Source organism: Amblyomma americanum, chromosome 3 (genome assembly GCF_052857255.1).
Source record: "Amblyomma americanum isolate KBUSLIRL-KWMA chromosome 3, ASM5285725v1, whole genome shotgun sequence".
Classification (NCBI taxonomy): domain Eukaryota; kingdom Metazoa; phylum Arthropoda; class Arachnida; order Ixodida; family Ixodidae; genus Amblyomma; species Amblyomma americanum.
Window position 1 is genome coordinate 95,804,610 of NC_135499.1, and position 13,480 is coordinate 95,818,089.

At 49.2% G+C, this 13,480-nt stretch overlaps 2 pseudogenes; both read left to right on the plus strand.

Annotated features, from left to right (window-relative positions):
• LOC144123896 (uncharacterized) overlaps positions 1-13,480 on the plus strand; it is a 121,250-nt pseudogene that overhangs the window by 46,728 nt on the left and 61,042 nt on the right.
• Positions 2,722-2,880, plus strand: LOC144126507 (U2 spliceosomal RNA; annotated as a pseudogene).

Genomic DNA, 13,480 nt, shown 5'->3' on the forward strand with positions numbered 1-13,480 from the left:
GCCCCCGGTTTCGAACCCTACCGCGGTGGCTGCCTTTTTATGGAGGCAAAACGCTAAGGCGCCCGTGTGCTGTGCAATGTCAGTGCACGTTAAAGATCCCCAGGAGGTCGAAATTATCCCGGAGCCCACCAATACGGCACCTCTTTCTATTCTTATTTAACTCCCTTCTTTATCTCTTCCCTTACGGCGCGGTTCATGTGTTCAACGATATGAGACTGATACTGCGCCATTTACTTTCCCCCCAAAACCAATTATTATTATTATTATTATTATTATTATTATTATTATTATTATTGTTATTATTATTATTATTATTATTATTATTATTATTATTATTATTATTATTATTATTATTATTATTATTATTATTATTATTATTGCTATCATTATTATTATTATCTCGGCTTCTCGGCGCACGGCTGCGGCAGGATGTTGTTCTTTATCGATCGGCCAGGCGTTTGTCTTTGGGTGATCAGTCTCAGTTTGAACTCCCACCGACGAAGACGTCTCACAATCTGTTTAAACAGAAGGCTGGCTCACCAGTTGCTGCGTTCGGTCGGAGTTATTCTTCCGTCGCTTGTGCAGTCCCACTGCACGCTCCTCTTACCCGCCGCGGTGACTCAGTGTTTAGAGCGTTCGGCTACTAATCCGGAGTTCCTGGGTACGAACCCGACCGCGGCGGCTGCGTGTCGATGGAGACGAAACACTAAGGCGCCCGTGTGCTGTGCGATGTCAGTGCACGTAAAAGATTCAAAATTTGAGCCCCATCTCCTTGGCAAGCTCTTCGAGCATGTCATTCTCAATCGCTTACAACAATTCCTATAAGCAGCAGGCTTTCTCTCCAACATTCAACTTGGCTTCCGTCCAAACATCTCGGTGCAAGACGTGCTCCTCGCCCTTAAAGAGTCTTACACTAAGCGCCATACAGCCGCTACAAGAACCATACTGGCTTTGGATATTCATTAGGCTTTCGACACAATTAGCCTCCACGGGCTGCGGCACCCGCATATGGCAATATGCTCGGGCCTTCCTTCAGCGACACACGGCAGAACTCCACCTTGGGGATGTCGACTCCCAAGCTTTCCTCCTGCCTTACGGGGAACTCCACCAGTGGCGGTCCTATAACCCTTACTTTTTAACATTATCCTAGCGCCACTGGCAAAGGCCCTTGCTGCTATCCCAGGGCTCCACACAGCCATATATGCAGATGATATAACCCTATGAACAACGCGAAGATCCCTTTGAACAGCCCAGGACATCCTGCAGTCTGCCATAGACATCACCACCACTCGTTTAGCAAACACAGGCCTTCGTTGCTCTCTAAATACATCAGAACTCTTGCAGCTGAAGCCCCTCTATGTGAATCCCCCCCCCCCCCCATTGAACTGAGCATGTACGGGAATTCATTGCCCATTGTGTCTCAGGTGAAGATTATCTGCCTTCTCATTAACATCACACTAGATGCAATCGCCACCCTTCAGCTCTTGCAAAGACAGACTAAACAGGTCGGTGCACTAACCAGGCGGGTGGCAGCACGCAATCATAAGGTATCTGAACACGGGACCCTCAATATGAGAAATGCTTTAATCATTAGCCGCACACACGTACCATCTCCCATACCACATGCTTCCTCAGCGCCAAATACAACAGGCAGACATTCTAGTAGGCACGGCTGTCACCTCCGCCTTACGTTTTCTACGGTCAGTTGGCACGAAACGTCTCCAGGCCACTGGCACCCAGAATACCGTGATCGAATTAATAAAGGCTCAACGCACCATCTAATTAGTCCGCCTAAATCGCACTGAAATAGGACAACGCCTACTGCGACAGCTCCGTCTCAATCCACCCATTTCCACCCCAGCAAGTTCTACACCTTGCATGACTTCTCTGCGCACGCAGGATATGACATATATCAGAAGCCCCTACCGCGCAATATGAGTGCTAGCCTCTATCAGGCAGGCTTGAACGAGCTATTACGCAACAACATACAGCAACCGCTTGGATATCCTTTATGTCAAGGCGGCAGAAAACTCTAAAGTAGGATTTTTCACGGCAGTCGCAGCCTATGAAGACGGCACAGTGGGAGCCGCTGCCACTATCCGAACTAATTCACCTGCAGATGCGGAAGGAGCCGCCATCGAAATTGCGCTGGCCCAGTCGCCATTGATAAAAACATAGCCGAAATTTGCACAGATTCCCCGGCCGCATACCGCCACTACCTAAAGTGCGTGGCGACGCCGGCCACATACCGTATTCTTGCCACAGCCATCTGTGTCGACCGAACGGTTACTGTGTCGTGGATCCCTGGGCATGACTCGATCCCCGGTAATGAGCGCATTCATGCGCTGGCCCGAGCTCTCCTTCCGGACCTCGGACAGCCCGGCACCGATCCCTGTGCAAGAGGCCTCATCGGTCCTTTACGCATATCAAATCATCGCCTTTTACACACTCAGCCGCATAACATTACCACCACAGTACCTCTTCGCCCTTATCCAGTGCCACATGGCGACAATTATAGACGAGATGCTTTATTTCACCCTACCGTCTCTCATGCTTTCACCCCACCATTCCTCCTGATTGCAACACCTGGGGAGTGTCCAAATCCACATTTTTTTACTACCTTTGGGAATATCCTTGCCCAGAAGCAGTACCCCTCATCCCCAATCCCACACATTCATCCCGGGAGGCTGTTCTACTGACCGCTCAGCCCGCCAGCTAGAAATGGCTAGTGGATCGGTCTTCATGTGCTTCCAGTGGAGTATCTGTTACGGGTCCAAGTTGGACTTATTTTTGGAAATGTGGCGGGGAGTTTGAAGGATGCTTGACTCCCGCCACCGGTTGGCCTGGTATTGCACTACCTCCGGGATCGGCCTTGTCTTTAGCGCCATTGTTATCCTGTCTTTCTATCCCCTCTTACAACTCTCCTTCTATCGGCACGTGGTAGCGATTGTGGCTCGGCTTGAGCCAGTGAGCAGGCCTGTGCACTTTCTTTTTTTCCTGGCAATAACAGACAGACAGACTCGTGGACTAGTAGGGGCCCATCCTGGAAGATTTTTTTTGTCATCTAATAAAAGTTGTTTCCATCTATCCATCCCCAACGTCCTTACACCGAAATTCGCGTGGAGTCCCTCAGGGTAGAGTGCTGAGCCCAGTTCTCTTCAACCTTGCTCTCATCGGCCTGGTCGACGTATTGCCACAATCTGCTCAGATCTCGGTATATGCAGACGACATCTGTATTTGGGCATCAGGGGTGACCCGTCCTCAAGTTCGTGCAATACTTCAAAAGGCGGCATCGATATTGACATCTTATCTTTGCTTGCTGGGCCTGAACATTTCGACCGAAAAGTGTTCCCTTGTGGCGTTCACACGCAAAATAATGTCACGCTACACCATTCGCATTAATGATGAATCCATTCCCTATGATTGAAGCCACAGGTTACTTTTGTTGTCATCGACAGGAACCTCTCGTGGAGTCCACAAGTCTACGACATGAGAAAGAGACTAATTGCGATTGTCCACGTCCTCTCCTTTCTCGGGGGAAAGTCCTGGGGCGCATCAATGCGCTCTATGCTGCAACTGTACCGTTTCCTATTTCTGGGCTACATGCGGTACAGTCTTCCGATATTCAGTTCCATTAGAAATACAAATATCAAGACTCTTCAAAGTGTGCAAGCGCAAGCTCTCCGTATTTGCCTTGAACTGCCTAAATGTGCATCAACAGCAGCAACTGTTCTCGTTGTCCAGGAACATCCTGTTACTACATACATTGCTGTTGACACCATGAAAACACATATTCGGCATCTCACACTGGTTCCCTGTCATCACCTCGCAGTACTCCTAATAATTAGGCCGCGTGCTGCATTCGCCAAAGTCATTGAAGCTCATCGCGCATATCTTCCATCGGAGTTCACCCCTGCGTCAAGACAGTGCTCACCCTTATGGAGTCTTCATGAACCTCGGGTTCACCTCTGTATTCCTGAATTACGAAGAAAGCTGGTGTATCACTACCCGCTCTCAATCAACTGACATTGAATCACCTGCATTCTTACCACAGTCACCGCATACATGTTTACACAGATGGATCAGTTCACTAGACCAGTTCTGCGGGGTCGGTGGTGATACCGGCCAGATCCATCTTCATGAAAGATAAGACGACCTATCCAACATCTTCAACTGGTGCGGAACTCGCAGCCTTACGGGCTGCGGTAGAGTTCATCAGTCAGGAACCTCCTCATGACTGGACGGTTTTCACCGACTCTAAAGCAGCCCTTCAAGCCCTGCAAGCTGCGCTACGCCGCGGGTCTCAGGAACAACTTGTTGCTGAGATCCGTGTACTGAACTACGGCACCGTTTCTAAAGGTCATGATATCATCTTTCAATGGCTGCCAGGACACTGTGGTATTAACGATAATCACCACGCCGATGCGGCTGCGCTTTCGGCTCACAACGACGGACGTCCAGTGAGGATCCCATTATCAAGACCTGACGCAGCGTGTGTGGCTTCGCCCTTTGGCGCTGGAGCTCACACTTTTAGCGTGGAACACGGGAGAGTTTTGCAACCTCCGCCTCAAGGCACTGGAACCTGGACTGCCCCTTCGTCTTCCACGTAACTTAGCACGTCGCAATGCAACATTGTTATGCCGTTTATGGATCGGCGTTGCTTTTACCAACCACTGTGCTTTCCGGATGGGGATGGCCGACAGTCCTGCCTGTGAAAGCTGCGGCTGTGAGGAGACCATCGCTCATCTTCTCTGTGAGTGCCCTGCATTTGCGAGTGCAAGACACTGTGTTGTGCCCTGGACCGCCTCGATCCTCGCCCATTAACAGAGCAAAAGATCCTCTGTCTGTGGCCACAGCACTCGATGGCCCTCAAGGCATACAAGGCACTCTTTGCCTACTTCAGAGCGACTAGCTTGAGTGACAAATTGACAGCGTTGTGCGTTTGTGTGTGTGTTATGCCTTTTTCGCCTTCTCTCTTCCTCCTTTTAGCCCCTAATCCCTCTTCCCCAGTGCAGGGTGGCCAACCGGAACCCGTTTCTGGTTGGCATTCCTGTCTTTCCCTCCTCCTCTTTATCTATCTATGTATCCATCCTCAGGTGGTCGAAAATATTCCGCTGTCCTCCACTACGGCACCTCTTTCTTCCTTTTCTCTTTCACTCCCTCCTTTATCAACTCCTGTACGGCGCTATTCAGGTGTCCAGCGATATACGAAACAGATACTGCGCCATTTCCTTTCCCCAATAACCAATTAATATTATTACTGATCCGGAGTTCCCCGTTTTGAACCCCACCGCTTCGGCTGCATTTAGATGGAGGCGAAAGGATAAGGCGCCTGTTTGCTGTGCGATGTCAGTGCACGCTAAAGATCTCCAGGTGGCCGAAATTGTTCCGGAGCCCTCCCCCTCCCCCCCCCCGCTAAGTCACCTCTTTCTTCCTTTCTTCTTTCAATCTCTCCTTTATCCCTTCTCTTACGGCGCGGTTCAGGTGTCAGCCTTTATGCGAGACAGATCCTTCATTATTTCTTTACCCCCAAAACCGATTTATTTATTACTAGTATTAAGTGGTTTTATTAAAATAATAATAAAAAGGAAGGAAAAGAGTTCTTGCTAGCACCGGCATCTGCCATCGATACTGGGGCAGTGGAAATAAAGGATAGCAGGCAGAATGGAGAAATGAAATGAAAGGATAGCCGGCAGAGTGGAGAAATGAAATTAAAGAGATGAAAGGACAGGAAGAGGGGATCATTGCACGTGGCTGCAGCATAAGTGTGCGACAGCCGCTGATGCTGTCGATGCCCTCAGCTCCTATGATGCCTGGGTCGGGGTGCTGCTTTCGGAGATCGTTGCACGTTGCGACCGGGTAAGTGCGCGACAGCCGGTGATGATGTCGATGCGCTCACCCCCTGCGATGCGTGGGTCGGGTTGCTGCTTTCGTTGACGGGCCTGAAAGACCACACGCACGTCAGAGAGGATAGGGGAGAGATAATATACACAAAACCTTTACACAATAAGAAATATATACAGGTTGTGGGCGTGATTAGTTGATGATGGAGTAATAAAAACACACACGCACAGCGCCATGTCGACTACAACTGAACGGGGGCGCCCAGTTGTTACTTGTACAAAGGCAGCTCTCGCGGAGCGTTCGGTCACTGCGTGGAACTACCTGGCGGAGAACAGACGGGACGTCAAGCCCGTCTGTTCAAGGAAAGCACAGAGGCTCACCATGATTTGCTCCCGGGTCCGCGCACTGCCCTGCGGCCACAACAGCGTCTTGAGGGAGTCTGGTGGTATGCCCTGCGCCCTATAGGCCCCAAGCATATTGCGACGAGCTTCGGCGAACGCGGCACCGCAAAGCAGCAGGTGCGCCAGTGTTTCCATTGCACCGCATCCGTCACAAACATCACTCGTCGCGATTGCGTGATTCTCCCGTCGTTCTCCGGGCCACACGTAGCCAATACCAATTTTCATTTTCTCCTCTTCCGTCTCCTCTGCCCATCCCTTCTTGGCCTCACCGAAATATGTGAGACAGGCGTAATTTCCGTTCCTTAAACCAATTTTTATTTTATATTCCTTTCCTTACGGGCCCGGTTGGCGTGTCCACTGAGATAAGTGAGACAGGCGTCATTTCCTGGTTTGACCTCTAGCTACATTCCAGGTCAAACTTGCAGCCCCGCTGACGGCTCGGAAATATGGCGTAGTGCAGCTTTTCGCTTCAAAACAAAAACTAATGAACGCTCTCAGCACACTGCTGTCCGTAGGAGCTTCGCCGGCTATTCTTTGAGTTCGGGAAGGAAATTACCGACGGGGGTTTTTCCCAACCCAGTGATATACAGCAAGTGGCACCCTGAAGTCTTTAAATGACAGCGAAAACTGCGACGAGGCCGCAACTTTGGTCCAAATAGTGTCGACATGTCGGACTATAGGATTCTAGAGTGTGCCAGCTATTGCACCTAATTGGGAGGCTTTGCTCTGCATCCCAGACCATAACGTCCAGCAGGACATCAGCCAAGCCCTTCTGCTGATGCTGGTGTGTTCCAAGGGATTGCGGCCGAAGGCTAGGGGCGACGCGGGAGATGAACCTCTCTCCTGGTGTTCATTGACTGTTGCTTTATTAACGTTGTTTCTCTCAACTCATGCGGAAAATGTAGCGATCGCCCTCGCAGCCTCCCATCGCGACTCTAAATTCATCCCCACAGACTCTCCCGGAATGTCTTAACTTTGAGTTCAACTGGACCACTCCACTTGCTCACCAAATTCTTCACCACAGTACTCGCGACTGCGATCCAACTCATCGCTCAATCATATGGGTCCCCGGCCACAAAAGGCATGCCAGGTAACGAAGCCTTCCATGAGGCAGCCCGCGCACTCACTTACCGGGCACCATGAATTCCTTGGGAGGACCTTAACCCAGACACAGCCCTCTTCTTTCTTTTAAAGACATTACTGAGCACTATAGTGTCAAACACCGACACTACCCGCTTCCTATGAAGGGACTGGGTAAAGCTGGCGAACGAACTCTCCTTAGGCTGTTTACATACACCCTGCTCTGCACGGCGGTTCTCATACACTTTGATTCTTGTTTTGACCGCCTACTGACTTACTGACTCATGTTTCTGACAGGAAGAAGGAAGAGGAAAGAGCACGGGCCTGCCTACTGGCTCAAGTCGAGCCACGCTCGCTGCCGCGTGCTGAAAGTATTAGGGGTAAAGGATAGGAGAGCAAAGATTGAAAGAAAAGACGCGTAGCGCTAATATGCCCCGGGCCGATCCGGGAGGCAGTGCAGTACCGGGCCGACACCTTTCACGTGGTTTGGGCATGCACCCGAAACCTTCTCTCCCTCCTATCTCCCCTTCCCGTACCCGAGAGGTGTTGGAGGCGGCTCTGCTAGGCTGCCAGGAACTATCGGCTCAACAGGCCCTGGTTCGGCCGACCTGCGCAGCGGTCAAGACCAATGGGGTCCCGGAATGAGGGACTCCGCCTTCTATTGTAAGAGGGCGAATCCCACTAGGGGTCTCTCCTCGAGCACCTCTCTGTACATATAGATGAACAAATGCTTGTCGCCACCACATCTCTCTTATCCCTTCCCTTACGGCGCAGTTCAGGTGTCCAACGATATATGAGACAGATACTGCGCCATTTCCTTTCCCCAAAAAACCAATTATTATTATTATCACCACATCTCTCTATCATGCTAAAGAAATCTTTGAGTGAACTCGGGGTATACCCCCCGGGGTGGCTCAGTGGTTGGGGTCCTCGGCTATTGAGTCGGAGTACCTGGATAGGAACGTGACCGTCGCGCCGAGTTGCACTGGAGGCAAAACGCAAAGGCGCCCTCGTGCTCTGCGATGTCAGGGCACGTTAAAGATCCCCAGGTGGTCGGAATTATTCCGGAGCCCTCCACCATGTCACCTCTTTCTTTCCTTTCTTCTCTTAGTCTTTCATTTATAGGATATACAAAGCGAAAGATATCGGCGTTCACTGTGTTCATTGGCGTTGGCGTGCGTTGACAATGTGTAGACGGCGATGAGTTTAAGCAAAGGAAGGGTGTATAACTGGCTCCCTAGATATGCGGACGCCTCATTCGTGCTTTGATACATGTGGCGGTGGTGAGAGAGAGATGTGCCCCGAATGCATTAGCGCTGCCAGCGTTGTGGTGGATAAGCGGCACTGCAGCAATAGCTAGACCGCAGCATCCATTTGGTGATCAATCTCTCGCGATTAACCATTAACTGCATGCCGCCTCAAAGGTTGGCAGGGAGGGCGCGCTGCCTATCCAGTGTGTGGAACGCAATCAAAGCAGGATTTTGCAGTTGGACACCAACGCCATGTACATGAAAGCGAGATTGACGTCTCCACTGACCCAGGGAGCTGGTTGTGCACCTTTCCTTCATGAAAATAAATAGCATTTGCAAAGTTGTCGACGCCAATGAACTTTATGAACGCTGTCGGCTCACTTGTTTTTGTTTCTTTTGAGGAAAAGAAATTGCACAGTAACAGTCTCACATATCTCGGTGGACACCCAACCGCGTCGTAAAGGAAGGGATATAGGAAATAGAGAGTGAATAATAATAATAATAATAATAATAATAATAATAATAATAATAATAATAATAATATAATAATAATAATAATAATAATAATAATAATAATAATAATAATAATAATAATAATAATAATAATAATAATAATAATAATAATAATATAATAATAATAATAATAATAATTGGTTTTGGGGGAAAGGAAATGGCGCGGTATCTGTCTCATATATCTTTGGACACCTGAACCGCGCCGTAAGGGAAGGGATAAGGGAGGGAGTGAAAGAAGAAAGGTGCCGTAGTGGAGGGCTCCGGAATAATTTCGACCACCGGAGAGAAGAACTAATAATTAATAATAATTGGTTTTGGGGGAAAGGAAATGGCGCAGTATCTGTCTCATATATCGTTGGACACCTGAACCGCGCCTTAAGGGAAGAGATAAGAGAGGGAGTGAAAGAAGAAAGGAAGAATGAGGTGCCGTAGTGGAGGGCTCCGGAACAATTTCGACCACCTGGGGATCTTTAACGTGCACTGACATCGCACAGCTGACGGGCGCCTTAGCGTTTTTCCTCCGTAAAAACGCAGCCGCCGCGGTCGGGTTCGAACCCGGGAGCTCCGGATCAGTAGTCGAGCGCCCTAACCACTGAGCCACCGCGGCGGGGTCCGGAGAGAAGAACGAGAAAACTGAAAATTGAAAGTCGTATTTTGAGGAAAGGCGCAGCGGCGGAACACCTGTGGCTCGGTGCTACTAGTGGCGCCTGCGCAGTAGTGACTAGAGATCGAGAGAGAGAAAGAAATATTCGCGGCGAGGCGCGAGTTGTGACGTCATGTGCCTCCTCGGAGCACCGCCACAGTGAAACCAAAAGTTTGCGGTCAGTAAAGATTTCGCATTAAAATCGTTTTCATTTTACTCGGGGTGTTCTTCTCTAGTAGAGAATTACCCCGTTCTGCAGTCAGTTCTAGCCGCAGCCGTTCGACAACTAAAGCGGAACAACAAAAAACGTCTGACGTGATAGTTCCTTTCGAAAAGCATAGTTGTTTACCTAAATACTCGATGCAATGTGTCGACCGCAGGGTGCATAACGATTATAATCGCTTTGAGTTACAGGGATTGGAAATGCGAAGCTTATATATGCTAATTACATCATTACAGGTACGAGCGTCAATTATGGTGAGTACTCAGCAGCGAGGTTAAAGTATCAGCTTATCACTCGGTCCCTTTGGTGTCCATGTCAGAACGGCTGACCATAGCCCTCTTTATTTTAAAGAAAGCACTGAGCACTAATGCTAAACGACGCATATGAGCTCCTGCATGACGGCGTCTTTGTGTCTCGTTTCGAGGACAGTGTGTGATGCTATCATAATGACGCCGCCATCCTCGCCAGTATACATATTAGACCATCGCCCCAATTCTTCCGTTTCAAAGGGCTGCGGTCGCTGCAGTGTCTCCTCACATACTATAGCGTTTGGATGTGCGCATTCTTCACAACGCCAACACGAGAGAACTAACGCGGGCCTTGCGTTTTTCGGTTGCTAGGGCCGTGCCTGGTGACTGGGACAGTCTGAAGCAGCAGTGGCGTCACAATTGCGCCGCTTCTGGTCGAGGCCTTAGGGTTCACGTTTCAGCTGGGTTGTGTGTGGTGACGGCTACTGATCCGGAATTCCCGGGTTCGAACTTGACCCTGGCGGCCGCGTTTTTATGGAGGAAAAACGCTAAGGCACCCGTGTGCTGTGCGATGTCGGTGCACGTTAAAAATCCCCAAGTGGTCGAAAATATTCCGGAGCCCTCCACTACGGCACCTCTTTCCTCTTTCTTCTTCCACTCCCGCCTTTATCCCTTCCCTTACTGCGTGGTTCAGGTGTCCAACGATATATGAGACAGATACTGCGCCATTTCCTTCCCCTAAAACCATATATTATTCTTATAAGCTGCGTGCATATAGCTCAGCGCACCCCGTTCCCATAGACGCTTATGTGCGCATGGAAAGAGGAGCTTTCGGAGCGTCTCCAGAGTCTTTTACGACCATCCTCTTTGACAGCGACTGCACGGCGTTGCCCACGCAGTCCAGGTGCTCATCATGAGGTGCTTCTGTTTGTACGCCAGGCGGCGAGATTCGAACCAATTCCAAGTGGATGCTGTACATCTACGCCATCACTGCACTCCCAATATGCAGGCTCAATATGAAGACACTAAAAAAACGTGGGAGACTCTTCATTATCATTGCGTGTGACAATGTCGCAGCACAGCGCCTCCGTGAGAATGTTACTGCGCGACCAATGTACTGCAGCATACATGAAAGAAATGCACATATTTGGGCACCCTCTCTGCTTTCGGGGATTTGTCACAGCATGCCACGGCCCTATTCATACCTGGAAATTATAGACATGCGCATTTTCTCAACAGCAATTTGTTGATTAACGCAATTTATCGCATGAGTAATACAGCACTCTGACAAAAAATATACCCGCAGGTCCCTTCAATGGAGCTCGTACTTTTCTGCAATTTGTCAATGTCAATAGTAGCACAGGACACTGGTTTTCTTTGGAAGCGTTGATTTGACGCGAGCGCAGGACGAACATCATTAAGATCTTTCTTCGGATTGGGCGGCAAGAATTGCTCACCTGTATGTTCATAACAGCTTCTTACACTATTGCATAATCGCCTCATCATTGTTGCCAAAAAAGCACCGTGCGACCGCATGTCTAACTTTAAAAGCATTATTTTGCTAAGCCTCAAATTTAGACGATTCACAACAATCAGCTCATAACAGTATATACCTTTCAGTATTCTACAATTGCCTTACGATTAAGAGTTATGCTCAAGAGAGCTGGACTTATCTGTGTTAACGCCAACGGAAAGCTTGGCACGTCCGCACAAAGCCGAGAGCAGCGGCCGACTACCGTCTCGCTCGCCATGGTCCTCTAGTGATCGCTTTGTGGGTGAAGCCACGCTGCTCTCTGCAATTAAGTGACAAAAAAGAACACGTGATTTATTTTTTGCTAGAGAGCTGCTATCCTTATCGCAGTAAAGCTCGAAATAGCTCGAAAAGCATTCGGGCCGCAGTTTCCTTCGAACGTACCCATTACTTTAAGTGTTCCGCCGCCGCATTGGCTCAGTGGTTATGATGCTCGGCTGCTGACCCGAAAGGCGCGGGCTCGATCCCAGTCGGGGCAGTCGCATATGGATGGAGGCCTAATGCTGACGTACTTGGTGCCCTTGCCTTCAAGTTCTTGTTTTTCATTTTTTCCTTTTCCGCGCCGGCGCATCAGTATTTTTTCCCCATGTATTAATTTCGCTCTGGCACTAAGTACACTCTGTTGTTAGCGCTCGAGTCTGTCTGACTTTCTTAGTCCTGTGTTTTTTGCGCTGTTTTCCCACAGATCGTCTCACGAACTTTCCCGACAATACACCATGATACAGAGAGTAATGCTCGAGGCAAGTGTACAGTTCGATGTCAATGCACGTTAAAGAACCCCAGGTGGTCCAAATTATTCGGAGCCCACCCCTACAGCATCCGTCATACCCTGAGTCACTTTGGGACTTTGATAGAGTAAATTGCTAGGCTGGTTGGTTCATAATGCGCAGTGGTGGAACCAGCGAAACAGACGCCGGACAAGAGCAAGGAGGCGCAAACACAACACCGCTGGAATTACAACTTATTTATTCCGAGGAATTCAGCCGCATTTACACACACTTCCTGCGCAAGCGCGCACTTTGGACAAGGTGAGGGAAATTTTACGGTGATAAGTATTGAAACTCATTTTCAGTGATTATGAGTGAAGAGTCGCTTACGTATATCTGCTTATTTTTACTGACTAAACAAGCTTGCAGAAGCTCGCGCTCGTCTTTATTTCCCCCGACCGATAATACTGACCAGGTTAAACCGAGGGGAAAAGTGGCAGCCCTTGACATGCAAGGCTGAGTTGCTTCCCGTGACAAGACCATTATGTTCCTAGATTTATAATCGACTTTTGTACCGGATCGACACGTGTGTTATAAATATGCACGCAGAACTAACAAGGCGTTTTTGCCGTTCTAATCAGCGAAATCGAAGTTCGTAAAGCGAAGCATGACTAACTTGAGAATTTAGTTGTTTAAAGAAAAGCTGCCAGGATATAATGCGACAAAGTCTGGCGGAGCCGGCTAGACCGCTAGAAAACATCGGTGTTTCCTCCATCGGTTTTGCTGGCTGTGTGAAACCTTGGGGAAAATAATGAAAAAGTGTCCCGAAAAGCCCGTATGCTCAGTGGAAGAGGACACGAAGAAAATTGAAGGACTGCTTTGCAAGCACAAAACGCCACATGAGCTGTAAAAAGTGGCTCAAAAATTTGGCGTCTCTTTGGTGTTTTCTGCCCTGCCAAAGCCCTCCGGTTTGTGCTCTCAAATCTTTGGTGGCCAGCACCAGACTGGCGCTTGGATCACAAGGCAACCTGATGAAGTTC